The sequence below is a fragment of the Anser cygnoides genome, chromosome 7 (assembly GCF_040182565.1).
Source record: "Anser cygnoides isolate HZ-2024a breed goose chromosome 7, Taihu_goose_T2T_genome, whole genome shotgun sequence".
Lineage (NCBI taxonomy): Eukaryota > Metazoa > Chordata > Aves > Anseriformes > Anatidae > Anser > Anser cygnoides.
This window is the reverse complement of record NC_089879.1, coordinates 29,307,908-29,333,638: the sequence shown is the minus strand read 5'-3', so window position 1 is coordinate 29,333,638 and position 25,731 is coordinate 29,307,908. Positions and strand designations below refer to the sequence as shown.

The 25,731-nt window shown below is 40.5% G+C and overlaps 1 long non-coding RNA gene across 6 annotated transcripts in view; it reads right to left on the bottom strand.

The window, feature by feature from the left end:
- LOC106031698 (uncharacterized) overlaps window positions 1-25,450 on the bottom strand; it is a 524,145-nt gene extending 498,695 nt beyond the window's left edge. For 3 of the 6 annotated variants that reach the window (XR_010832897.1, XR_010832893.1, XR_010832898.1), the window contains exons 1-5: window positions 23,558-25,450; window positions 21,531-21,611; window positions 20,413-20,610; window positions 9,404-9,588; window positions 1,758-1,872 (exon numbers count right to left, since the gene is read on the bottom strand). This is a non-coding gene — a long non-coding RNA (uncharacterized lncRNA). The remainder of the gene's footprint in view (window positions 1-1,757; window positions 1,873-9,403; window positions 9,589-20,412; window positions 20,611-21,530; window positions 21,612-23,557) is intronic. The other 3 variants (XR_010832895.1, XR_010832896.1, XR_010832894.1) reach the window with 2 other exon arrangements.
- Window positions 25,451-25,731: the final 281 nt, after the last annotated feature.

Sequence of the window (25,731 nt, the reverse complement as noted above, 5' to 3'; positions counted from 1 at the left end):
ACAACATTCCCCCGTGGGTTAGACAGGAGAAATTACCTTCTCAGTTTTTAATTTTAAACTTGAATTTATGAAACACTAATCTATGCTCCATTAAAGATAGCATTTGCCAGCATAGCCAGCAAAGCAGGAATGGTTACGAGCTTTCAGAAGTGTATTTTTTAAAGTAGAAAAATCATTGGAGTCAGCTTTTTCCATTGTTCACATAGTTATCCATTTGGCAACACTCTGAAAAGGAAATGGTGTAAGAAATTGCATAATCTGTTCTCCTTAAATCAGTCAGAGATTTTGCCTCTCATGTTCTAAGGTAAATTGGGATTTTTTTCAAGGAGGAGGGACTAAATAGGAATCAGGGCACTTTGCTGCTTTTGCTTATGCATCCAGATATAAGTTGGCATGAGTTCAGAAAAGCATTCAGAACATTTTGTGTGTCGTGTGATCAACTACTGCTAATTTATCCATGCTGAACTGACCACCTGCTGATCCTGTGATATCCCCTAATTCCCGTATTGGAGAAGAAATTCAGTGTACAAACTGTTCCTTATTTCTGCCTCTCCATTACACTCTCTCTGAGCCATCCCTTTTCCAAAATGAAGAATGTTTCTCTGTATCATTGACTGTGCAGAAGTTAAGGAGATCCTTAATGCACTGCTCTGTATCTTTTCCAGCTACACCCACAAGCCTTTTTCTACGTGAAGGGGAACCAGGAACAAGCATGCTTTCAGTTTGCTATATCTTCTCTAATATTCCTAGCATATTATTTGCTTTTTGGCTAACACTGAAAAGTGATCTAGTATTTTCTTCATGCCATCCATCAAGATGCTAAGATCTCATTCCTAACTGGAAACAGACGGCTGAGAAGCCATAATTTTATATGGACAGACAGGGTCTTATGTGCATGACTTTACATTCACCTCCATGGTTTCATCTGCCATTTCTTTCACCCAGTGACTTCAGCACATAAGATTTCTCTGCAATTCTGTGCAGTTGGCCTTTATCATTAATATCTTGAGATTCTCCGCACTGTTGGTAAACTGTCATCTGTCTATTCACTCCACTTTCAAGATTGTATGTTGAGCAGTGGTGACTCAAATGCAGACTCCTCTAACAACACCAATACTTCTCTACACTTTGAAAACTGATCATTTCTAAGTTCTTTCTACCATTTAACTAATTATTTATCCATGCAAGAGCAAGGAAATGCAACTTATAGTAATTCCTTCGGCACCTTCATTTGTTGAAGCATAAGTGCCAAGTACTACCAATATTAAGGTAGTCTGTATCACTGGGATTGCCTTTATCCACTTGCTTTTCGGGTACTGCAAAAAGCTTTGACAAGTTTGTGAGGCCTAACTTCCCTTCTGAAAAAATGTTGCAAATGTTTTGCCAGCATGTCCATTTACCCATGTACTCACTAACTCCATCCTTCCACTTGATTCTGTTCATCAGTCCACTGCAGAACTGAGGCTACTAATTTGTACTCTTCCTTATATTCCTGCAAACAGACATTTTAAATTGATGTCCCACTAGCAGCATTCCACTTCCTTTGGTTGCCAGAAAGTTAAGTGAGAGGTTACATACCACAATTAATAGTTCACTTATGTCTTAGTATCAGCTGATCCTGACTTGTCAGTGTTCATTCTGTTTCACAGATTTATTATTAACTTTCTACAAGTTGGTACTCGGACACAAATATTAACAAACATACAGCCCGCTGAAAGTCTAGAGCAGAAGTATATCTAATTCAATTAACTAATTACCTTTTCTACTTTTGAACTGATTTCTTCAGAGGGAATTCCTTTGGAGCCTTGTCAATGCTTCTCTTGGTCACAGGGTCAACAGCTGATGAGTAACGGTTTGCTCAGGAGACCGTAACTAAAAAGTAGGAAAGAGGAAATACTGTGAGCAGCTAAGGGGAAAGAACAGACAGTTTTTAGAGTCTTCCAAATTAGATGCAAGAAGCAATAATAACAATAATAATATTTTCTTTCTACAATAGCTAAAACTAAACTCCACTTGTGTATTATGCATTCAGTAGTCATGACAAGCCTTTGATCTTAACTAATAGAGACATGGAATATCATAATATTTAAAGGATCCAGTTAGCTTCCTTGTAGCAGTGATGCTTGTTCCTCTATTACCATAGAAACAAGCCAACAATAACAGTACTTGTAAATATCTCACATAAATACAATGTACTCTATCAGCTAGCAATATTTGCAAAATATCTGCCAACAATCGTCACAATGGACTGAGGTTGGAGAAATTTATTCTTCCACGGTTGATATTTTAATGAGCACAGTCAAAATTACCTATTTATCTGCAAATGCATATTTCTCACAAACATATCCAGAAATTACCTCTATATGTTTATGAAATGACTAAGGATCTTCAGTTTGCTAGTACTTGCTCACAACTCTTTGATGAACAGCTGTTCAAAGAATTGTTAGAGAGGTTATTCTTCTCTTATCCAGTTCCGCTCCCATGCCACAATTGTTTTATTTTTATTTACTTTGCCATTAGTTTTAAATTATTTAACTGCTTAAGGATGATGCAATACAACCCCCAGCAATACAACTTCAGTTAAAGATTACACAAAAAGTGAAGTACCTATTTCAAGATACAGTAGACAAAGCACAGAACAGGTTCTTTGTGCCTTCATTGCTTTATGGGTTGTTTTTAACACAAACACACATAACTCAAAAAAGTCATGTCTGCACATCAAAATTCAGAAAATTACAGTCCCAGACAAGATAAACATTTTTTTTTTCCCAGAGGAGAATAACAACCAGATAAGGAACTCTTTAAAAAATTGAATGTTCTTCTTTCCCAAAAACAGCAGAAAGCACCTGAAGTGCCGATATCCTTTATATCTTGCCTTTCTCATTTTTTCCCCACCTCTGAAAGACTCCTCAATGTTTCAAGTGCATTACTCATCTTTTTAACTGCACAAACTGAAAGATTTGTATAAGCTGTCACAAGAGCCTTTGCAAAATAGGCGCTGCAGAGCAAGTGAGACATTGATAACGGTCTTATCTGAACAGTTTGGAGTTTAGACTGAGGTTTCAGCATACCCTAGCAGGTTAGTCCGATCACCTCAGGTTACAGTTTGGGCTGCTGGACTGATACGGCTGCAAGGCACTTATCTTCTCTGTACCAGGGTAGAAGTGGTAGCCTTTGACAGCAGCACAACAAAACCATTTGCTAAACAAACATGTCTGAGCTTCAGTCATTAATAAAAATGTCTGTCTCTAGCATGGATTTACAAATTAATCAAGACAAACTGAATTAAAGAGCAGTTAATTATGTGTGCTAGACTTCACAAAACATTTAATTTGAACTAGCTACTCCACTTCAGATGGTAGTTCAGATTATTCCCTTTTTCTTGTGTCCTCCCCACATGAAGAAGCTGTTTATAATTCAACCACCCTATCCCCCTGTCAGCTGGACTTTATAGAATGCGGTATAGAAATACAAATAAACCTATCAGGTTCATTAAACCTACATATGTGCTTAAAGCAGTTCACCTCTAACAGCATGACTAAATCAGGTCTTATGCTTATTTTGTATACCTTTCTCCTCCCTTTCCAACAGTCATTTCTAAATAAGTAGTCAGAGAAACTAGAGTAAGATACTGATGCTGTGTATTTAAGTGTTCTACTCTAGGGAACACTATTCATAAATTATATATTAATATATTATATTAATTATATTAATATATTAATACCAGAATACTCCAAAAACTGTCCTTTTCAAAGAGGTGTTCTAGTCAAAACAGAAATTACGGTTTCATGCAGAGATTACTAGGAGAACACCTTTGGTGTCTGAGTGTGAGGTGGTCTGGTCAGATCCTTGCAGCCTTCCCTTCCAGCCTCAAATCTCTAGGAAATTGCTGGAAAGCAGATACTAATTGAATCTCAATTTTTAATTTTAAAAGAATAGCCAGCCTTATGGAGGCTGTTGTGCAGTAATTTCTAGATATACCTTCCTCAAACTGTTATATTAGCAAAATCTGTTAGAAACCAGAGGAAGCAAGCATATGCACTTCATGCAACATTACATCAGAAGTACCAATATGTCTTCAGGTCCTTTTGGTTTTGATTTTGCAGTGTAAGAAAGCAGAGGTTGTCACATATTTAAACATTTAAAATGCATCCGTACAATGAGGAACGTGAACCCACAAAAAAAAAAAAAATAAAAATTAAGTGTCTGATGATCAGGTTTTTAATGAAAGCCAAAACAATCTGTCCAAACCCTATTGGAAGATGTACTGTTTTTAACAGTCCTGCGGTACACAGTAGTACTCTAATGGATCTTCCGGCTGCCCATGTGTCTGATCAGCTGGACCTCCTGAGCTTTTAACCATCATTCCCTCTGACTGGATTGGTGCTCATCCAACACTGACAGCCTTGTCAATGTATGTCTGAAAGCACAGGCTGAACTTGCAGCTGTAACACCACTATACGGTGAAACCATCTGTGCACTCTCGCAGCAAGTGTTCAGCTAAATGTCTTCAGAATACAACACCGATAGATCTTTTCACTTCTGCTCCACAGGTGATAAGAGAGCATCTTACCCCAAGCTGTGGCTCAGATGTATACACATTAAATGCATTGCTTTCATTTTGACTTCATTTTAGAGTGAGAATTAATAAAAACTATGTTTTGCAATGGATCAGCTCACTCATCTGCTAGCTGCTATGGCATTTGCTGTGGGGCTCCTTCCAGTCACTCCCTTATAGCTAGGCTACTAGAGGGACCTACATTTCCAAGGAATCTTCAGGCCAGAGGTCAATTTGCTTATCTTAGGAGGGTATCTTCTGTTTGTGTTGAAAAATGCCTGTACTGTTCCCTGTCACCACCTCTTTCCCTCTTTTTCTCTGTCCCCCAAAGCTGGCCTTGTTAATGTGCTACCTAGAAAAAATAAAGCTTTTATAGTGAGTCTGTTTCAGTAAGTGACACCTCTGTTCTATGCTGATATTCCTTGAACAATTTTACTCTCATGTACATACTTGTTTTCCTATTGCATGTAATCCTGTGTCTATCTGAGCAGTTAATGCAAGTGTAATGATGTCAATTTCCAGGCTGTCGAAGTTCTTCCAGTGACACAGCTCAGCAGCTCTCCTATTCCTCCTGTTCACTGAGCTGATTGTTATAAACTTCCCCCAGAGACTGTTAAGCTGGAAGAGGGCAAAGGTAAACCAGGCAGCAACTAAAACAGAAACCATGCAGAGAAGAAGAAAAAAAAAAAAAAAAGCTGCTAAGGCTGGCAAAGCAGTCTACATCACTACGAGCAGGTGACTGGTTGCACCATGACACTGCATTTTATGAAATACTTTATTCATTAACTTTCACTCCCCTTATTGTAGCTTCTATTCAGATGCCCTATTTAGTTAATTCTTTGAGCTTGTTTCTCATCAGGTCTAAAGGCCCCAGCTAAAAGCAGAGCCTATTAGTGCTGAACAATGTGAAAATACCTAGAAAGATGTGCCAGTCAAGCACGACACCCCTGAGCAGGAATGGTTCACTTGATCAGTGAGGTTAACACACGGCAGCTACTCAAGCCAGACAGTATGCAAGGGAGCAAAATGGTTGTCATTTGCACCTGGTCAGTTAGCTGCTTCAGGCCATATGACCAGTAGCCATTCACAGGTGTGAAATTGCTACTGTTGGGGCTCTACCCTTGCCAGTTTACTCCAACGCTTCTTTCATACCTCAAACTTTACAATAATCTAAGCATACAAGACAAAAAAAAAAATGTTAACCTCATTACAGCAATGAGGGCCAGGCAAAACAATGTAATATATCACTGTCACATCACAGAGTCTACCAGGGATGTGCAAACTGATTCCAGATTTCTGGGAATCCCTACTGGAACTCCCCGCAGCATCAGACCCCTCCCAACAAGCCCTGGGCTCTGAATTACAGCAAGTCACTGCAATTCCACATGAGGGGCAGAGTGCATGTGAAAGATGTAACAGGAAGAGTCATTAGGTTTCTGGAAGTCACTTGGAACAGAACTCAAAGACTATATAAATAACTCGGACTGAGCTAATTTCCCCTGAGCTAATAAATCTCCTCCACAAGAGAGAGCAAAATTGTGTAAAGTGAAAACAGAATATGCCAAACAAATTGCATTTGTCTCTCTAAGACCGTGGAGGAATATTTAGAGCTACTTGCAGACCCTGGCCTAATCTGAAGCCTGGGTGCAGCTTTATTGGCCAAGGCACTTTGGTTCCCCTGGATACCTGACAACCAGCTAGTCTACTCCCTTTCCAGTCAGGAATACCTAGAAAATCATCTGATGTCATTTCACCATTTAAGGAAATGAATGAATTTTTCTTCCCTTGTAATCTTGCAATGTTCAGGCAAACTTTTATATCTGATGTCAGAATTTAACCACGGGTGTGACAAAAACATTTAGTCTCAAAGGCAAGAACACCTTAAGACAACAATCTGTTTCCAGTTGCTATTTAGATTTAAAACATATTTTTCATTTCCCCACACAGAGAAGGACTCCACAGAAAAAAAAAAAAAAGAGAGAATAAAAAAAAATCAACAACAATAACAAAATCACAGTGTCATCTCACGCCCTATCCAAATTTAAGAACTGGAAGCTTGCCACATTTTCAATGCACTGAGGGAATTAACAGCAATATTACATCTAGCATGTTGGCGCAATTTCAGAAGCAGCAATACATAAGGAGATCTTTGGACTTTGGTCAGGCAGGAGGGACTGAAAGCACAATCAATGATCACGCTTCTGAGGCTGAAGGTTTTGACTTTTATTCCCTAAGCTGGTGAGATACTGCTTCTAAGCACAGACAATATGTTAGAGAATGCAACTCCTAGATACCCATAGGGACTACGGGGACATAGAGAGCAGCATAAACAGGTCAAAAATGAGAAATTCGCTCAGAGGGATTAACAGGGTCTTAGCCCTTGTTCTGGGATGGGTTTAAAGTTCTAAATCCACATCCCAACAGTTACCGCAATTCAGCCTAAGGAAAAGTTCAGCCAAGTGTTCCTCCTCTGGCCCAAAAGACAAAGCAAAACAATGCAGTTCCTTTGTCTGATGTTACTCTTTCTAGAACTACTAGTTTGCAAGGAAAGAACAAGCCCCATCCCTGCTGACTTACAGAAAGAACACGAATCATTGCAGATAATGTTGACCAGGATGGCCCCAAACTACCAAGGAACAAAGATATAGTTACATAAAACCTAATACCCTGTCCTTTGTCAGATCACACATGGCTGTATATTTTCTGAGGTTGCAGTCTCATCCAAGATGCTGACTGAGAGAACACAGAAAAATACCTGAACTATTAGTTTCCCTCAAAACTGAAAACCCCTTTAACATTCACACTAAACAAGTCAACAGACAACCAAAACCAGAGCACAATAGCTGTATCATGAGCTTTCTTAGATGAGGCCCAAAGAATAAGGGCAACATTGCAGACAGCATCATCAAACGCAGAGCAAAGTGGTTACCCAGGTCCCTAGCCAACAGTGCAAGTGATCGGCTACGGTCTATTACAAAACGATTAAGTTTTACGCAGTGCTGCCCCAGAGCAAAGTCTTTCCAACCCCGACATGAGAGAGAGACAGAATATACAGCGGCTACAGTAACTCTGAGGAAAGTGACACTGTACTAATGGGTTTTGCTAAATTCAAATGAAATGGCAGGATAAATCTGCTGAAAGAAAAGTTATTCTACTCTACACTGATAAGGGCTTAGTGATTTAAACACTCATCAAAAGGACAACCACTGAGGTCTTGAATTACCTGTTTGGAAATAATGTTTGGAAAGCTATGACTCAGAAATCCTGAAACTTGCCATTCTGGGTTTATTTCTTCTTCTTTAAAGATAGCAGAAGTTTTGTTTTATTAGCTATGATAAAATAATGTTTTGTTTTTAATCTGGTTTTTAATCTGTTTTTAATCTACCAGACTTTTTTTTGATTTGTTGATTTCTGTGATTGTGTTTATCTCTTGTCCACAAAACAATTACAGCTATACTTTATACTTTACACTTCCTTGTCTTGCAGTCAAATATTTATAGCATTTAAACCCTAACCTTTTATACTAGAAATTGTTGAAACATCCCTTTACCTTTAACGGGCAGTGAGAACAGGAAGGAGCCCGGAGGTATTATATGCGCAGTGAAAAAGAAACACAGCCTTTTTATTTGTCGTGGGCCTTATTTCACAGTCACATGCAATGAGTTGTACTTCTTACTTTTCTTACTTTTTGATTCAATGCTGCATAAAGTCAATCCATGACGTTCCTCCCCACCACCAGATAATTATAGTCTAATGAGTCTGATAGAGCATATTGATTTTCTTCTCAGGGAAGGTGGTTTCTGTGAGATTAGTTTTCTGCCAGTTTAGCTCTTAGAACTGAGTACCACAGCACATGTAGGGAACAGGATATCACCTGGGAGAAGGGGTAGGGAAGGCAGGAAGAAGCAGGTAACCGGATTGGGTGTGTTGTCAACCTGCACCTCTCATAACAGCTTTACGAGAGAGACAAGGTTTTAAGAAGACACCACTACATCTCCAGAAGGGAATCTGGTCACTGACACTTCAGCTTTGCACTGCCATGGCTTCAAATGCCACCTTCTTTCTCTTTATGTGTCACAGTCACATGGAAGAAAGCAAAGTGGCCAAAGAGCTGCTCTGAAAAGTATGAGCACTTTGGTGGTACGACCTTGCTTATGAGCAGGAGTTAACAGCCAGAATGTAACTGGTTCATTTCAAATGCCAGTTTTGTACTAGCAGAAAATGGAAACAAGTGGAATCGAACAGTCTTGTAAGAATACATTTGCATGTAAGGTTTGGCATGAGAGATAACTCAGTGGAGTTCTCTTTCTAAACTATATAAGAACTTCGATTAAGCAAATGAAAATCCTCAATCTAAATTTCTCTAAAAGCAAAATGGGAAACGGTTGATACAGGGAACCACCACCAGACTCACTGCTGCTAATGCATGAGCAGGCAAAGCACCAGTCACCAAGGGTGTCATCATAAAACATTCCTCAAAGCCATTCGCACAATGAAAACATCAGATGTGTTTTATAGAGTTTGGTCTTCTCTCTCTTCTCATGAATTGCAGCCGTGACTCAGAAATCCTATGCCTCTGCTGAATGAATGGCTGCCACTTCAGGAAGCCATTACAAAAGGGTTTACTATTCTGAGCAAAGCCATACTACTACCAGGACAATTTTTTCCTCCTTCCGTATTTCTCTTTTCTCATCTTCTTCCTCTATTTCTTTCTTCTTGTTCATTGCTTTACATTTTGTTATATGAAAACCACACTTTACATTTTGTTATTATAAAACATACCTTGGAAAACTGCCTGATGGTGTTAGAATGCATACATAAGCAATGCTACACTAATGCAATCACCTGCTGATTGCTTCTTGTGGATACGCCAACAAGTTGTGTCCAGGTTAGCTGAGTCATTTCCTCGTCCTTGGGGCAGGGAGACAGCAGGGTTGGGGACAGAGACTCAGTCGTAACCACACGATGGGCCAGGTCTAAGAGATAGATTGATCCTTATGCTACCCAATGAAATCCTGCAGATCAAAACCCTATTAAAAAAAAAAAAACAAACTATATTAAAAACCCTATTATGAAAAAACTATATTAAAAAAAAAAATGCAACTACGTGCATTCTGTATTCCCAAGTGCAAACCATCTTGCATAAAAACAGCATCTTCTAGACACCAACATGTTCTTTTCCAAAGCAAATATTCTTGGAAAAAGAAGAAAAATGTGGGAAGCAGAAGGAACAAAAGAAAAATAAAAGAAAAAAAAACTGCTTCAAATCAGGTCTAAAGAAAAGAGAATTTGATCAACAGATACCTAACCTATACACAACTTGTATAAACATCACTAACTGATGATAGCGACATCAGAGTGGTTCATGTGGATAAGTTTAAACACTATTGAACACAAGCATGTGATTATAAATGAAAGACAGTTAAAAAGAAGTACCATAACATACAGAGGAAAACACACACACGCTGGAGCAATGGGGATAACACAGTTTCATCCATAATCTCACTAGGAGAACTTATAGGAGAAAAAAAAAAATAGACTTTTTAAATGACATTAATATACTAGATTCTTAACGCTAATGAGTAAGCATGTGGACACGGAGGGAAAAAAAAAAAGCCCCAAGCAGACTAAGCCCAGCTTTAATTACTGCTAATCTGCAGATACATTCACATCAGAAATATCACCCTGGCATTTTCCTGTTTACCAGCTGCAGATCACGTTCTGTAACATTTAATCTTTGTAAGTACTTGCCCTTTGAAAATCTTGCTTTCCCTCATCTTTCTCTCCACAAATCACCTTTGCTCTTCTATTGCTCGTACTGCACAGCAGCCTCTGTCAGCCTCTTGGCCAGTCCCCCACAAGGAGTGCTCCTTCCTGGCCCTACTCCCCACTTCACAGTGTTTTCTTCCTGGAGTCCACCAGTGGTGGGGATATCGGCTTACTCTGACAAACAACAACCCTGGCAGGCCAGGGCAGTCACAGACATATTTCTGGCAGTGTGCACTGCAACTGCAAAAGCAATGAGAATTCACCCAGCAGAATGGTTTAGCTGTCATTAAAGTCAAAGTAAAGGGCTCAAAAAGCTGTAGAGATCAAAACATGTGGACCTAGTAGCACATAAGTCACTTCAGGAGATCCAGAGCTACTTTGCTCCTAGATAAAGGCAATGTTAGCACCACCTCAGTTTAATAAACCTACCCTTAATTAGATTGCATATGCCAACGACCACACCAGAACAATGTTTATCCTTTAGGCATAACTAGCCAATAGGATCCCAATTATTTATACACACTGAAGCTGAGCTCATATATACTCGAGGCCAGACCTCACTTATTTTTTGATTAATCCATTGCAACAGTCTGGAAAAGCACATTTCACAACCTGAACCCATTGACTTCACAAGCCATGTTATGCTGTTTCGCTCACACACCCCCACACTCTTTTGTTCTAAGGTATAGGTCATGGCACTAAACAGAGCAGCAGTGCATGAGGTCATGGGATGGTTCTTCATTCCTTGTTCTAATTCCGACTCCAAAAAGAAATATCCATCCTTTTCTTACAGTGCTTTAAAAATAACATTAAATAAATAAATAATTTTCTGTGTGAGATGAAACACTGATATCCTCCTCTCCCAAGTAAGTTCACTTCCTTTTTCCATATAGGTATATGCAAAAAGTTTGTTAGTATCTGCACCAAATGTTTTAGGAAGAAATACAGATAATGCAAGCTCCACAACTGTCTTTACTTTTCTAAAAGTTAAACTTCCTAAGGAATATATGGAGACTTAATCAGTTAATAATCCCTGCACAGGAATTAATCAATGCACTTTCCCTGTGATAGTGCTACATATGGTAAATGGTTCTAGTGTGGATTTTGCCTGGCAGAAGTGACTCTAGATGTTTTGAAGCTATGGATACAGGTTCTGGGGCACTGGGCCTGGCACAGTAAAATTAAAGCACCAGATGAAAAAACATTCAGAACAGACTGGATCCTAAAGACTTCTGGATCCTAAGGAGGGCGATACCTGCTCTGTCACAATGTATTTCTTATTTTGTCTGTCTGTCCCTCACAGTGTCCTGCAAAAAGAGGAAGAGAGATCAGCCATGGGTGGTGTCTGGCTGTCAGACTGCATAGACAGGTTGTTTTCCTACCAGTTCATCACAAAAGATTGGCATTATTGTTGGCATTAGATGTTCTCATAATCCTGTCAGAAATATCCCCATCACCGCATTGCACTGCTGTACTCCGCTGTGATTGAGTGTTCCCCAATGCAAACTTCTTAGAGCTCACACAAGCCAAAACAGGGCCCATTACGATCCTAACAAAGCTAAAAGGGATCTTCCTTCCCAATCCTGCAGCACATTATCAGTCATTATGAGAGTAAAAAGCATCTCTGACATCCCTCAGAGGGAACTGGAGCACTGCTGGAGAGAGTTAACAGCCACATGGCAGAAACTAATTAAAACTTCCAGCAAGAGAAAGAGTAGGTAGAAATATGCTATACAGTTGCACATCTTCGTAGCGCCTTCAGTAGACATCTCACACAGTTCTTCACCATTGAGTATTCCACTGAAATATGCTGTTCCACTCTCATACCTCCCCCCGCCACACACACACAAAAAAAAAAAAAAAACACAAAACCACCACACAAACCTCAAACTGTTTACAACATTGACTGAAAAAAAACTGGAAAAAAATCTTGACCTCTTTGTGACAAAAAAGATATTGTCGCTAATCTAAACTGGGACTGCAGCTCACTGTAAATCTATTTCATACTGAAAATAAAATCTCTTAGGATTCTGCCTCAAGGAAGCTTTGGATTTTCTTTTTCCATTTTTAAATCCCTACATTATTTCCAGTATAAAAAAATACATCATTTTTCTGGTCCACTCAAATATCTACCGCACATTCTGAGACATCTCCACCCACATCCAGTAAGCAACATATACTAAACATGGTGTCAGAAAGACAACTCTCATCCTTATTTCTGCTCCTTTTGCCTACTGTCACAAGGTACAAGCTATATTGCCCTGCTGTCTCACGCCGCGCACCAGAGATGATACCAGCCTTCCTCTGGAAAACACTTTCAGAGTCCCCGTATAAAAGGAACACACGGGGCTGTTATGGACTTTCAGCTTTCCAGACTGAATAAAGATATGAATTTAGGCCTGGCTTGTAGCTTAAAATGTATTGAAATGTCAAAAAAAAAAAAAAAAGTATAATGAAAATTTATCACCTTTATAAAATGTTTCACTATTTCATCTGTTGAATAACCCCCAGCCAGAAAAGGCTCAAGACTGGAGGAAAAGGGAGCGTTACAGACCACAAGAAAGCTGCAGCTAGACATCGACAGTCACCATCAGCTGAGAGGGACACCCTAAAGCAGTGTGCTAACATCCTTGTCCAGAAACGGAATTTAAATTACAGTGGGGAATTGTGTGCAATAGACAGGCTCCAAATTAAGAATCAAAGTTTTCCTTCATACTTTTGAAGGAAAAAAGTATGCCTAACAGACTGACCTGAAAAAGGGACAGCTGTACAAAACTCGCCTTACGTATGTACTCTGTGCTAGAGGAAGTGTGCTCACCACGCTTACTCCTCGAGCAACAGCCCTTGGAGAAGTGGTAAGGAGGCTCTGTGAAGGACCAGATACAGTATCTTCTACTTTTCTGAGAAGAGAGGATTTCTTTCAATAGAAGCATGACAGACTGATGGGGGCCATGCTGGAACATGCTCTTCCTCTGCCAGGGAAGGAAAGCATCACCACCTGAGCGCAAGGCACACCCTGTTTGGTGGTGGTGAATACCCCTTACTGTGCTTCATCACGACCATTTACTTGAGAGAGCTACACTAACACAGTGTGTAATAAAGGCTTTTGAAGCATTGGAAAGCTCAAGGCACCAAGACAAACAAACAAGAAAGGAAGCATTTTCATTTATTTATTTATTGAGAAATCCCACAGTTCGCTAAGCACTTTATTCAAAGACGTTCTCGGTACATTAGCTTTTTGAAAAGGAAACAAAGTCCTGGCTGAACTTTCAGGAGCCTCCCATTCTCACTTCTTGTCCCCAGCAGATTCGTAACTTCTGCAACACCTCTACACCTTCTACTCATTCTGTGACTAGGAGTGAGTATGTCTAAAGTAGCTATGACATGGTTCGACTGCATGTTCAAGGTCTGTAGCAAGTAGATAACTAGACCATTTCAGCATGCCACAATCAGATTTCAAACTACCGAGGATGATGTTAGCACAGCCGTTTTTACAGTGATGCAGTACAGTTTCATTGCACTTCCAGGCTAAGGGAGCTACTGCTGCAGAGATGCATGGTTTCCCTAATTCTGACATAGTACAACATCTCTCCATAAAATCAGTGCAAAAGAGACATTCAGCGGAAACATTTCTAGGTTATGGTAAAATAACCTAAAAAGAATTTGTTTCAAAACATCTTTTCTCCAGTCTCGTTTCCATTTTGTCTTTGCTGGGTGCAGAACGTTGCAGGCTTTGGAAGCAAACAGCCACAAGCATGCTAACTCTGTCAAACACAGCCTCTCAACTCTGCTGCATACTGGCAGGGAAACTCTCAGTTCAACAGCTGTCAGCGTGGTGCCTCCAAAAGGGCAACGTTGCTGTTGTGGCAATGTTGCCCTGTTGCTACTTAGACTGAGGTAAGCGAAAGAGCATTTTTTCATGCTGAATGCAAGAAGAGTGAATAAGGAGAAAAAGCCCACAAGATTAGCATGTTTTATGCAAAAACAATTGCCAACAGAACTTCTGATCAAAAAGCATCTCAGGAGTGTAACATCCTTATTGACTTTACTGACATTCTGACTTTATTATAATCTGCAGAACACCAACTAAGAAAATTTGTAATTATTTTCCTCTGTAAAAAAAAAAAATTAAATCCATTTGTTCAAACTAGTAAGCTGAGGAGTCAGGCCTTTATTTAGCAAAACATTCAAGCACATTCCCAGCTACTGCTCTTGACCTTTGTTTTTGCAGTGATGCTGCATCAGCCTGTATTAGGCACAGAACTACAGCCTCTGGATGGCCAACAGAACTTTCCAGAGACTATGAATCCCCAAGACACACAGCTAATGAAAACAGCACTTCATTATCTGCTTTTCCAAATCAACAATCAAATCAGCAGAGAAAGCTCAGTTGGCAGATTATAAAAGAAAATCAAACTCATCTGGCACTCATCAAATAAGGAGGCCATTATTCTCAAAGTAGTCATCATATAAGGTTAATTCGTCATTAATGTCAACAGACATATTTTGCTCATTTCAGTCAATTCAGCATGATATATATTATTACCTTAACATCACTTAAGCACAACTTCTCTTGTTGCCAGATCTGCTCACCCTGTGGCCATGCCTTCTTGCAGGTGATTAAAAATAAAGTCTAAAATTTCTTTTGCCACAGCTGAGTCTCTCTGGCCTGTTCCTGTCTATTCCTCCTTGCAGTTTCTTTTTTTAAAAAGTGTAATACTGATTAAACAGCAGTACTCAGCAGTAAACATTATGCTTCGCTAGGCCCTACCTTTACATTCAGGCTCTGCTGGCTCAGACTACTGCCTTAAAGAAGACAGGATACTTGCTTCATTACACAGAACAGCTTTCCCTATAAAGCTCTGTGGAACCCCATCGTAAGCTGGGAGATGCTGACTTGCAGGGAGCACAGAACTGGCTATTATCACCCTGGTGTCAGTAGTCAGTACTTAAATGGAGCTGCGTTATCAAGGACCCTTCTCCCAGGAGCTCATCAGAGGCTGGCAAGGCAGCAATTTCCCTTCTCTGCAGAAGCAGGAATCCTGTTGAGTTCAGAACCCTCTTCCTCCATCCCATTTTTAACACCAGTTTCTTAGCATCTTTTCCAGACCATGCAAAGAAACTTTCTAAGATCATCACCCCTCATACCCCACCTTTCCACCCTCCCTAGGAAACTCACCTGTAAGAATTACTTCTCACAGGGCAATAGATAGCCACGGGTCTTTCAAGTAACCAACAAAGGCTGAACTATCAAAACATGAAGTTTAGCTCTCTCTTGTTTTCCTCTGTGGAAGCAGCATGTATTTTTACCCACTGACAGTATTTATAAGGCTAGGCAAAAAAAAAAAAAAAAAAAAAAAGTCACATATTTAAACTAAAGTTGTTTTATTCCAGTACACTGGCCATAAACACGCTTACTGTCATATCACTAAACCTCATCATACTGAAAAAAAGGTCCCTTAACAGCCACAGAATCCACAATGGGAAGTATATGGTCTGAATGGCAGCAGTTCCTAAGGGGTTACTGAACAGTCAAATCATCTCCTTCGAGGAGTGACTTAGAAAGAAAGGCCTGACACACAGGAGGAGTGCTGGAAAGGTCAAGAAGTTCTGGGAGTACACCCAAGGCTGAGGGGACGTGGGAAGGAAACATGGATACAGATACCAAGAGCCAGGGAAGGCTGAAAGCAGCTGACAGTGACAAGGAACAGTCGCCCCTGTACAGGAGAGAAATCCCACACTGGGTTCTGGGCAACCCCAGGAAGATAGGCCTGAATTACTCAGGATCTCCTTACCCACACAAGGAGGAAAAGCGTCTGGAGACACACAGGCAGTAACCAGGATAACTGCAGGCTGCAGGGAAGCCCAAATGCAGACATACGCAGTCTTCTGGACTTACGCAGCTTGAGTCCTTTACCTTTCTGGCAGGGAGGTCACACAGAACTGGCCTTGACTTTGCATAGATGTGTCACATCAGGGTCACCAAATACAAGTACTAACTTGCCATAATGAATCTCCTCCACGTGCACGCCCACTCCCTCTCACTTGGAAAAGTTATGAGAACTCATCAATACCGGAATTAACTTGATAGTAACCTGGACAGAGTTGGAGAAATTAATTTGCTTGCCTGATGACTACAGAGGGACTTTGTGCAAGGATTTTCTTGTAATGTTTGCTATTTAAACAAAAAAACATATAAAGCCTGCAACTACCTCAGACTTTGGATCCCCTTGCAATTACAAATGTCACTGTGTTTGACTAGCTGGTTCTCCTCCACTGCTCTTCTTCTCTCCACTCTGGTGACTCTTACAGGAAAAACATCTTTCAGTTAGCTGCCCTGGGAATTACTAGATTGTCAGAACTCAGCAACTCAGCCTTACTGCTAGTACTACTAAAGGGAGAAGAGAAACAGACTATTGCAAAGAAAGGCACTTGTTTAGAAACCTCTGAGAGCCCTTATGTGCACTGGAAAACTCCTCTTCTACCAGCACTACTAACTGAGAGTCACTTAACCTTTGACTGTTTCAAGCAATCAAATTCAGTGATCTATCAGGTTGCCACCAAAGAAATAATTAATGCAGACATTGTAGGAAATAATAATTTACACTTGAACGTCTGCAATCCCAAGTTCTCAATGTGTTCTACAACTGTTAATAAAAAATATATAAGAAATAGTGGGTTATGTATTTAAATATGATTAATGTTAAAGTCCTTCCCAGTACAGCAATGTGATGAAGGGAGGATGACACCATCAAAACTGAGCAGAGAAGGGGGAGAATGGCTGGGCTGACAGAATGCACTTCTCTTGTTTTATAGATGGCACTTGCTTAGTTTTACTTTAAACAATAGCAAAAGGTATGAGGCTGTTATAAATTCATGCAAGCTTGCAAAGTTGAGTGTCCTTATAAAAAGAGCAATTATATACACACTTTAAGCACGAAGCAGCACAATAATTAAATGAGTAATTACCTTCCCACTTTTAAGCTGTCATGCAATTAAACTTAATTAAACATTCTCTATACTTCACTAATCTTATTCAAACAGAAGAAGGTAAGAAGGGTGTGGTAAAGAAAGAAAAGGGCATTTGGCAGAAGGTTGAGCCTATTATTTTGCCTGTAATAAAAAATAACACTGAACAGTCAGCACTAGATTCTCATGTAATTGCCTTGTTCCTAGCGAGAATATAACCTGGCTTGAGCTGCAAGACAAACAATAGACTGAGACAATACAATAGCATTTAAATTTATGTAGCATTCTTCCGTATAGCATTGCAAAATGTTTTTCAGAAGATACAACTATAAGGAAAGGAAGAAGAGAATGGAATTCTTCCCTCCCAGAGCAGAGGGAGGGAAGAATTCCATACAGAAAGGCCAGTGCAAATGTAAAACAAAATCTTTCATGTAAACACAAGATTTCTCTTGTCCCCAGTAGAGGCATGTTTGCAGAGACACAACAGAGGAATGGCCAAAGTAAGACAAGGGAATTCTGCTGACAAGGAGACAGACAGCTATAGTGCCAAAACTGTTGTGAATTTGCTCCTATCCTGATCTTAAATTCAAACGAGCTTTGTAAGAGCACAACCCACATACTTCTGCTACTTAGTTATTAATTCACAGGTAGGCTGTATCACATATGCTGTCTCTAGCTATGTTATTCTTATGGTAAGTGATAAAATTAATACAAAAATAAATCCTCTCAAGTAACAAGAATTCTCTCTTCCATAACTCCCTGAGGCAAAGGCCAAAATAGGTATATCTAGAAACAAAGTCTGACCACATTCAGTCTGCAGATATGTTTGTTATCTCCAGGTGTCTTCAGATCCCTACCCAACCTCACACCTACCTACACACATGCACAAGCCTTTTTCCTTCTTTTCTTTTCTATTGAGTCCTGATCCTGAGAGCTACAGAAGCAATTTGAGCTCATTTCAGCAAATGTAGCCAGGACCATCAATTTTGCCATTTTTCACACTCATTTCTTCCAGCACCCACAGCAGTTCCACAAACTGAAACCTGTCATTAATATTAGCAGAAGGAACATAAACATGGGTTGAACCTATCAGTACAATGACGGGACAAAAGCAGGATGCTTGAAGATAAATGCTGCTGTCAGACATTAAGTGTCATTATAAAAATGGATGAAAAAATAACAATACTGAGCAGCATGAGTGTGTGACTGAGTGCTGAGAAATTTGATAAAAAAAAAATCATAGTTTGATAAAGTCTAAAATACAAATATATCATCCACGTACTTGGACAAAAAATGCTCAGGGAGCACATGAAGTAAATGCTACTACAGTGAGATGAGTCACCCATCCCATTTCCCCACGAAAAACTAAATAAATATGGAAGAGTGAAAAATTCTCATCAACTCCACTTAATATTAACTTTAGTTCAAATCAGAAGTAAGGGTATTTTCAGGAATTTAACAGCAAAGGTCTGCTCAGAGTATCCCAACACAACACAGATGCCACTAGTATTGCCTGTTTTTCAAAGATACACCACGTGGAAGGGAATACCATTAATAATGAAAGTTATAGTAGAGTAGCAGAACACAAAGTCTTTAAAACAACTCCTACCCACACAGGATTCATCTCATCCTACTTTCAAAGCACCATATTATTTCCAAGTAATATATCCCAACACTGCCAGTAAACAAAGCACAAATCTAAAGCAAGTGGTAAATACAGAAAGTGTTCTCATCTAGCAGCCATTTCTCTCTGGAAGACAATACTGCTTCTTGTGCACTGTAAGCCAAAATAAGTAAATAAACATCTTGAAAACATTGGAGGGGCTGCATTTAAGAAAAGACTTATTATGGCTAGCCTGTGCTTTCTTGCAAACAAGAGCAACCACCCAGGGAACTCTCCTTTTGGCTGCTTTGACCCTGCTGTCAGTCCTCAGAGCAATGAGAGGCAGGCAGTGCCAAGCAGACCCTGCCAGGCATACAGTGACAGGGCGATTCCCCCACCTCCCTTGCAGCACAGCTAATTTAGAAGCTGAGGACCTTGGGTCTTGTCCCAGCTGCTGCATAACTGCGGGGAGCCTTCACAAGTATCCAGCCTTAGCTGTTTAACCCAAGCTGACAAGTTCCAACGGATATTTTATTTCAGGTCTGGGATATTGTATCATTCTGTTAACAGACTGGAAGTCAACAGTCATCTGCAGCTGGTAACGCTTAGTGCTGTGTGATTTAAATTGGGAATTAGCAATAGAAATAGCATTAAAGTTATGGTTTCTGCCTCAAAAATCCATCATACCACCCATACCCACATGCCCAAAATGAAATCCCAGCAGACAAGAAGATGTCCACAACTAACACAGCCCTTTGTTTTCCATGATTCAGGCTGTGGTTTGGTGTTAGCAGTTTTGTTGTTTTATTTTGTTTTCCTGCTTGTTTTGTTTTCACATTTTTCTGTCAGATTTAGTAACATCACCTTAACTCCTCTTGCTGCTTTCTGACTCAGACCCAGCCCAGCTCCCTCTATCCCCATGAGCACAACTATCGTCTGCTACTGAGGAACTGTTCAGATGGACAATGTCTGTGTTACCTTATCTGCAGAAGCAAAGAAAATAGCCATATGAAACTAAGTTGTGAACAGGAACCCAAAGACAACAAACCTTTACCCTGCCTCAAGGATCACTATGGAAAAAGAGAGGTTAACTAACCCATGTCACTCTGCATTGCCTGTTATAAGCAGCCCAACTAACTCAAAGTTCATTTCAGTATATTCAGAAAGGATGAGAGAGAGAAAGAGAGACTTTGTTTCCATGCTGCAATTTCCTTTCTGTATGGTTTCCATGACGGTCTTGACATATTTTACTGCATATCTGCAAATGTCAGAGAAACCACCCTCCTTCTGAACTTACAATGTGAAATGCAATTAAGACACAGGCAGCACAGCGTTGTATTTAATGCTGTGGGGGCAGCTACAGAGCTGTGTTTAACTACGTGGATGTGTTTAACTCTATGGGGTGTTGCCTCTTGCTGGTATGGACTAAAAGTATTGTGTGACTTATTTCCTGTGTTTCAATGAGTTCTTTGATTTATATCACCAATCACTGCATTGCCACTAAAATACTTACACGATGAACAGCTGGAGCCTGCTCACGCAGCGTGTCTCCTGCTCTGCAGTAGCTGTTTCCTCAGGACTGTTCATAAGGCACAAGCAGGCTTCGGTAAAGATGTCAGTTTTTCATCAACTGGACTTCTCATGCTGGCTCTGGTTCTCCAAAGGGCAAAAAGGAACCAACCATCAACGTGGAGTTGGTTTGTAAAACACACTAAAAAAAATAGAAAAAAATTAGTTGGGGAGGAATCTAGAGCTCCTCTGGCACAACCTCCCACTCAGTGCCACATCCTGGAAGGTTACTCAGCTGATTGTGCTCTTGGGGAAACTTGTTCCAATGTTTCACCACCCTTATGATCTTTTTTTTTTTTTTTTTCCTAATACCTAATGAGAATTCCCATTGCTGCAATTCATCTCTGATGCACCTCATCCTGTCACTGATCACCTCCAGGAGGAGGCTGCCTCTGTCCTTTCTGCACTCTCCCTGTCATTAGATAGTAACACAACCTCCTCATCGCCTTCCCAGGAGTGAAGAAATACAGCTCCTCCAGGCTCTCCAGCTCCAACCCCCAACCAGCTTGATGGAAACTATGGGCAGATACTACAATTTGCCTCTCAGGAATAATGATCCAACATAGAGTGGGATCTGTCCCAGAGGCCTTGCTCACTCTTTACTGAGTATATCTCATAACCTTTTCATATTAAAAGATTTTCATAAGGCACTCCAGCATTGAGATAGCAGAGCCTCAGCTTCTTATAAAGGAAAACAAAAAAACACTGGTTCTGAGTTGAGAGCACAGTAAGATAGACCATAAGCAACCACATCGCCACTTCCATCTTCAGGGTATTAAGTGCCACTGCACCAGTCTTGCCTCTGGCGCATCTCTTCCGTAGTGCACGTAGTCAAGCCCTTGGTCTGTGCTGTCCTCATGACGGCTCAGCAGAGAACTTCTGCTCTAACAGCTAGCTGAAGAGCACCAATAACGCATTATCTACCTTACACTGAAAAACTACTGTGACTTCATAATTAGTAACTGCACTAAGCATTAAAAGAGAAAACATAGACATGGATATGCCCAGCTTTAAACAGTCTCTGTGGTACATTAATGTGTAGAAGAACAGAGTAATACAGACCCCTTCTGGCTTCGCTCTAATGGCATGATGTGTGCATCAGCTGTTCTCACAGTCTTTGTTACAGCAATAATAAATAACAGCCTGAAAATGAAAGAGGAAAAAAAAATCTACTCAGCTCAGAGGCTGTTTCTTGGCAATCAATAAACTCTGAAAGACCTAAAAAAAACTGTGGGATTTAAGAGGTAGTCAAGTCCCACTGTCCTTCTAGCTCTAAACACTGGTCTTCACTATAACTGCTTTTCATTTAGAAGCGTTCACTTTCATCACTGCTACTGCTTAGCTCCATTCTCTTCCCCCAAAAGCAAAGAAAATGAAAAGTGAACAGACTGAGGCAGCCTTGACTACACACTTCCATTTACAAGGCACTTCTTAACTGCCTCTGTGAAGTCTCCTCTAAGCTGGTTTGCAAAGATCACAGAAGATGAGGCAAAAATCGTAGAAGTATTTAGATAACTGCTAATGCAGCTCAGTAAGGAGAGCAAAAGCTTTGCAACTTTTTTATTATTTATTTTAAACCTAGTCAATTGGTCCAGTGAAGGGTTCTCTCCTTGTAAGTCAGTGGGGCTGGATCATGAACGTTCATACTTCAAGCCCAGCTCAGGAAAGATGTTAGGACTGAAAAGCACACAAAGTGAAATCTCTCAAAACAAAACCCAGAGAGATTTAACTTTTTCTAAACAGGCATCCAGAGCTCTAAACAATTACTCAGTGTTGTTGGAAAAAGTGTTGTTTTCTGTAGAGGAAAACAACCCCTTACTCCAGAAGGGCTCACTACTAAAAACAGGGAGAGAGAGGTACTTAAAACAGAGTTATCACTGTTAGCCCAAGCACCACAGACAGATGTGTGTTAAATCTTCATGCAAAGCATTAGGCAAGGACTGTGAACAGTGCCCAGAAAACAGTACCCAGACACAGTGCTCTCTGTTTTATATACTGTACTTGTTCAACTCCTCCAAAATGCCTTCCTGTATAACCCGTTAGGCTGTAAAAAGTTATTTCAAACATACTAAGGGCTCTCCCTGCCACACTGTTCTCATTCTACGTAGAACAGTTTGGGTTGGAAGGGACCTTAAAGCCCATCTCTGGGCAGGGACACCTCCCACCAGCCCCATCCAGCCTGGCCTTCAACACCTCCAGGGATGGGGCATCCACAGCTTCTCTGGGCAGCCTGTGCCAGTGCCTCACCACCCTCAGCGTAAAGAATTTCTTCCTTATAACTTACCTAAATCTACCCTCTTTTAGTTTAAAAATTGTTACCCGTTGTCCTGTCACCTAAATTATCATTCCCACATGCCTGTGTCTAGCTGGGGCACTCTCTCTAATCCTTTAGAAATAGCTTTGGGTGCAGACTTCTCATCTTCCTTGGCAATATCTGTCATGCAGTCCCATTTCCAAAACCATGAAAGTAATGTTAAACTCATGCACACACCCCAGACAACTTGGAATTGTAGCAGTTCCCCACCAAGATTATCAGACCATGGTTACTCTGGGGCACGGAGCAGTTCCACAGCCAAAGGGAACACAGAGCAAACCAGTGGCTGTTGCTGAACGTGTGTTAGATGCTCATTGCTTTAACGGCATACATGAGGTGAAAGCTGTTTCAAGAAAGAAACAAAGGAATGCTGATGTGTCAGTTCAAAGCAAAGAAAGAGTACTTTGGGAAGTTTCTAACAGAAAGCTGTAGGCAAGCAGAACTCCCTGGTGCCCCCTGTGGCCACCGGGATGTTAAGTGACTTCTCTCCACCTGCTGTACAAGCGTGGGCATCTGTGGACAATGAGTACTCATTAACATCGATTCATTAACTTGGCACTAAGGACACTGTTCATCACAGCTGCATAAATACTAAAGAGGAAGAGAAACTGTGCATTAGGCAGCATTTGCACGGATCAGAAAAACAGAATTAAACTGCAAATAACTGGCCATTAAAGCATTGGCTCCAGCCGTAGGTCAAAGCAGCAGACAGACGCAGGCCTCATACAACAACGTAGCGTCATTCCTGACCCAGGCTGGGTGCTTTATCACTTACCATGGCTGTAGACTAAAGGTGACAAATTTGGTGCGTTTCAGTACTGATCCTCTGAGGCAGCCAGTCCCCAGCTAGATTTAAACTCCAGGGAATGGTCCAAAGTGCTGTTAAGGCTTTCCCTCAGCTGGCGGCTTTTTCACCTTCTAAAGCTAATCAGCAAGCCTGGATCCGGGGCATAAGGTGCTTGGTTTAGATTCCAGAACTCAGCAAAACAGAGAGCACAGGTTGAGCACTAGCAAAATAACCTCTGGAAAAGAGAAAGTAGATCCATGCATCTAAAGCCACTTCAGCACTTCATAAGTACACAGCTCACAAGGAAACTAAATTATGCCCAGTTGTTCCACAGGGTGATGCAGCGATAACAGCCGAGATGTAAAGACCTGCCCTCCTGCTTGGTTGGATGCTCAGCTCGATGTCCCTCAACTCCCTCCCAAGAGACTGGGTAACAACAACTTCCTGTGAATGGAAGTGCATTATCAGTAGCTTGCTGCTGAAGAGTGATCAGATGAGTATTAAAAAGAAAACTTGCTGTTCAGATCTGAGAGACTTTAACCTGGACTGTTCAGGAACATTACTCTGACACATTATTAAAACTACCTTGTTTGTATTGAAAACTAAGTTATGAGAAACATAGGAGCTACAACATTTCTTCTAAGAAATGTGCACAATTGATGAAAAAAAACAAAACACTACCAACTCCTTCCTTACTCTTCTCCTAAAAGTCCTCCTTATAACTTAGGGATGGCAATGGACATACAATGTACTACACTAGCAACATATCTGAAAAAATCTGAGTTATGGTCCAGAAATACTGCTAACCTGATATCTGGTAGCACCTAAAGTGCTTCAGCATCCTCCTCCACCTCTAATTGCTTCCGTCTTTGAGAGGATCCAACACCTTAATTCTGTGAAGTTCCATGATGTCCACGAGCAGAGTGAACTGTATACACAAAACCATACCATCAAGTAAGATAGAAGAAGTTTCTAGCGCTTGTTTTTCATCCCAGGACTGACAGCATTAATGACATCGAAGGCAGACATCGCTGGAAGTACCCAAGTATTCAAAATCCAAAAGGAAACCAGCCTATAGCTTTCAGTGATGAGAAGGTCCTACAGCGTCAGTTGCAACACCTGAACTGTCAAAACAGAACTGACCACTGATGAATCACACACAAATACGAAGTGATTCATGCTGTCAAGCACAGGGAAAATCCTACATTTAGTAGCACTTTGCAGACTGCCTGGATCTCCTTATGTTGATAAGTACATCACGTACAGATGTAATTTAATTATATTGCAATTAAGATGTTGAGACCAGACTCTGAAAAGGACATCCACCAGCTCTTTCAATAGTCTAATAAGGATTGCAAAACAAGGCATACATCACAATGTAACAGAAGTCTCAGGCAGCTAAAAGCAGTAGCTGAAATAAACTATTTTTTTTCAACAACTCTGAGAGATATTCCATAGAAAACTACCATAAAATTCTGGATTAAAATGCTATTTTAAAAATACTTACCAAATTAAAATATTTGAAGATACAAAGTCTTCAGTGAATCAACCTCATACTCGATCCTTCCATACAAAATCCTTGTGGACCTATTCAAGTGCTACTGCAATCAAGTTACTTGATTCTGCTGGTTGACAGCAGGCTCAATATGAGCCCGCAGTGCATCCTGCTTTTGAGGGCATTAAACACAGCACAGCCAGCCAGACAAAAGAGGTGATTATTGTTCTAATTCTACAGAGGTATGGGTCAAACCTGTAAGGTTCTTCCTCTAGGAAGCTTCCCTACCTGCTTACACCAAGAAACAGTCTCTGCTTTCATCCAGTAGCTGAGGTCTCTCTCTCCAGTTAACTTTGGTTTTGGCTAAGACTCCTTTTAGTCAGAAAACCAAGCTGAAAGCAAATAAATCTTCTGTTTCAGTTTTCCGAAGTTGAGATCGAAAAATTGCCCAAAAAATAGTTGCTGAAACCGTGTCTGTATGACACGTTTATCCAGGTAATCTCTTCCCACAGCAACTGCACCAATGCCGACCCAACAAATGAGCTACTTTCAGTGGCACAGTGAATGATGGCTGTGCAAATACATCAGTACCAGAGGTGCTTACAGAAAGGTTCAGTAGACAGCTCATGTACTAAACACGGTCACAGTTGCTCCTACTGTGCAGAGG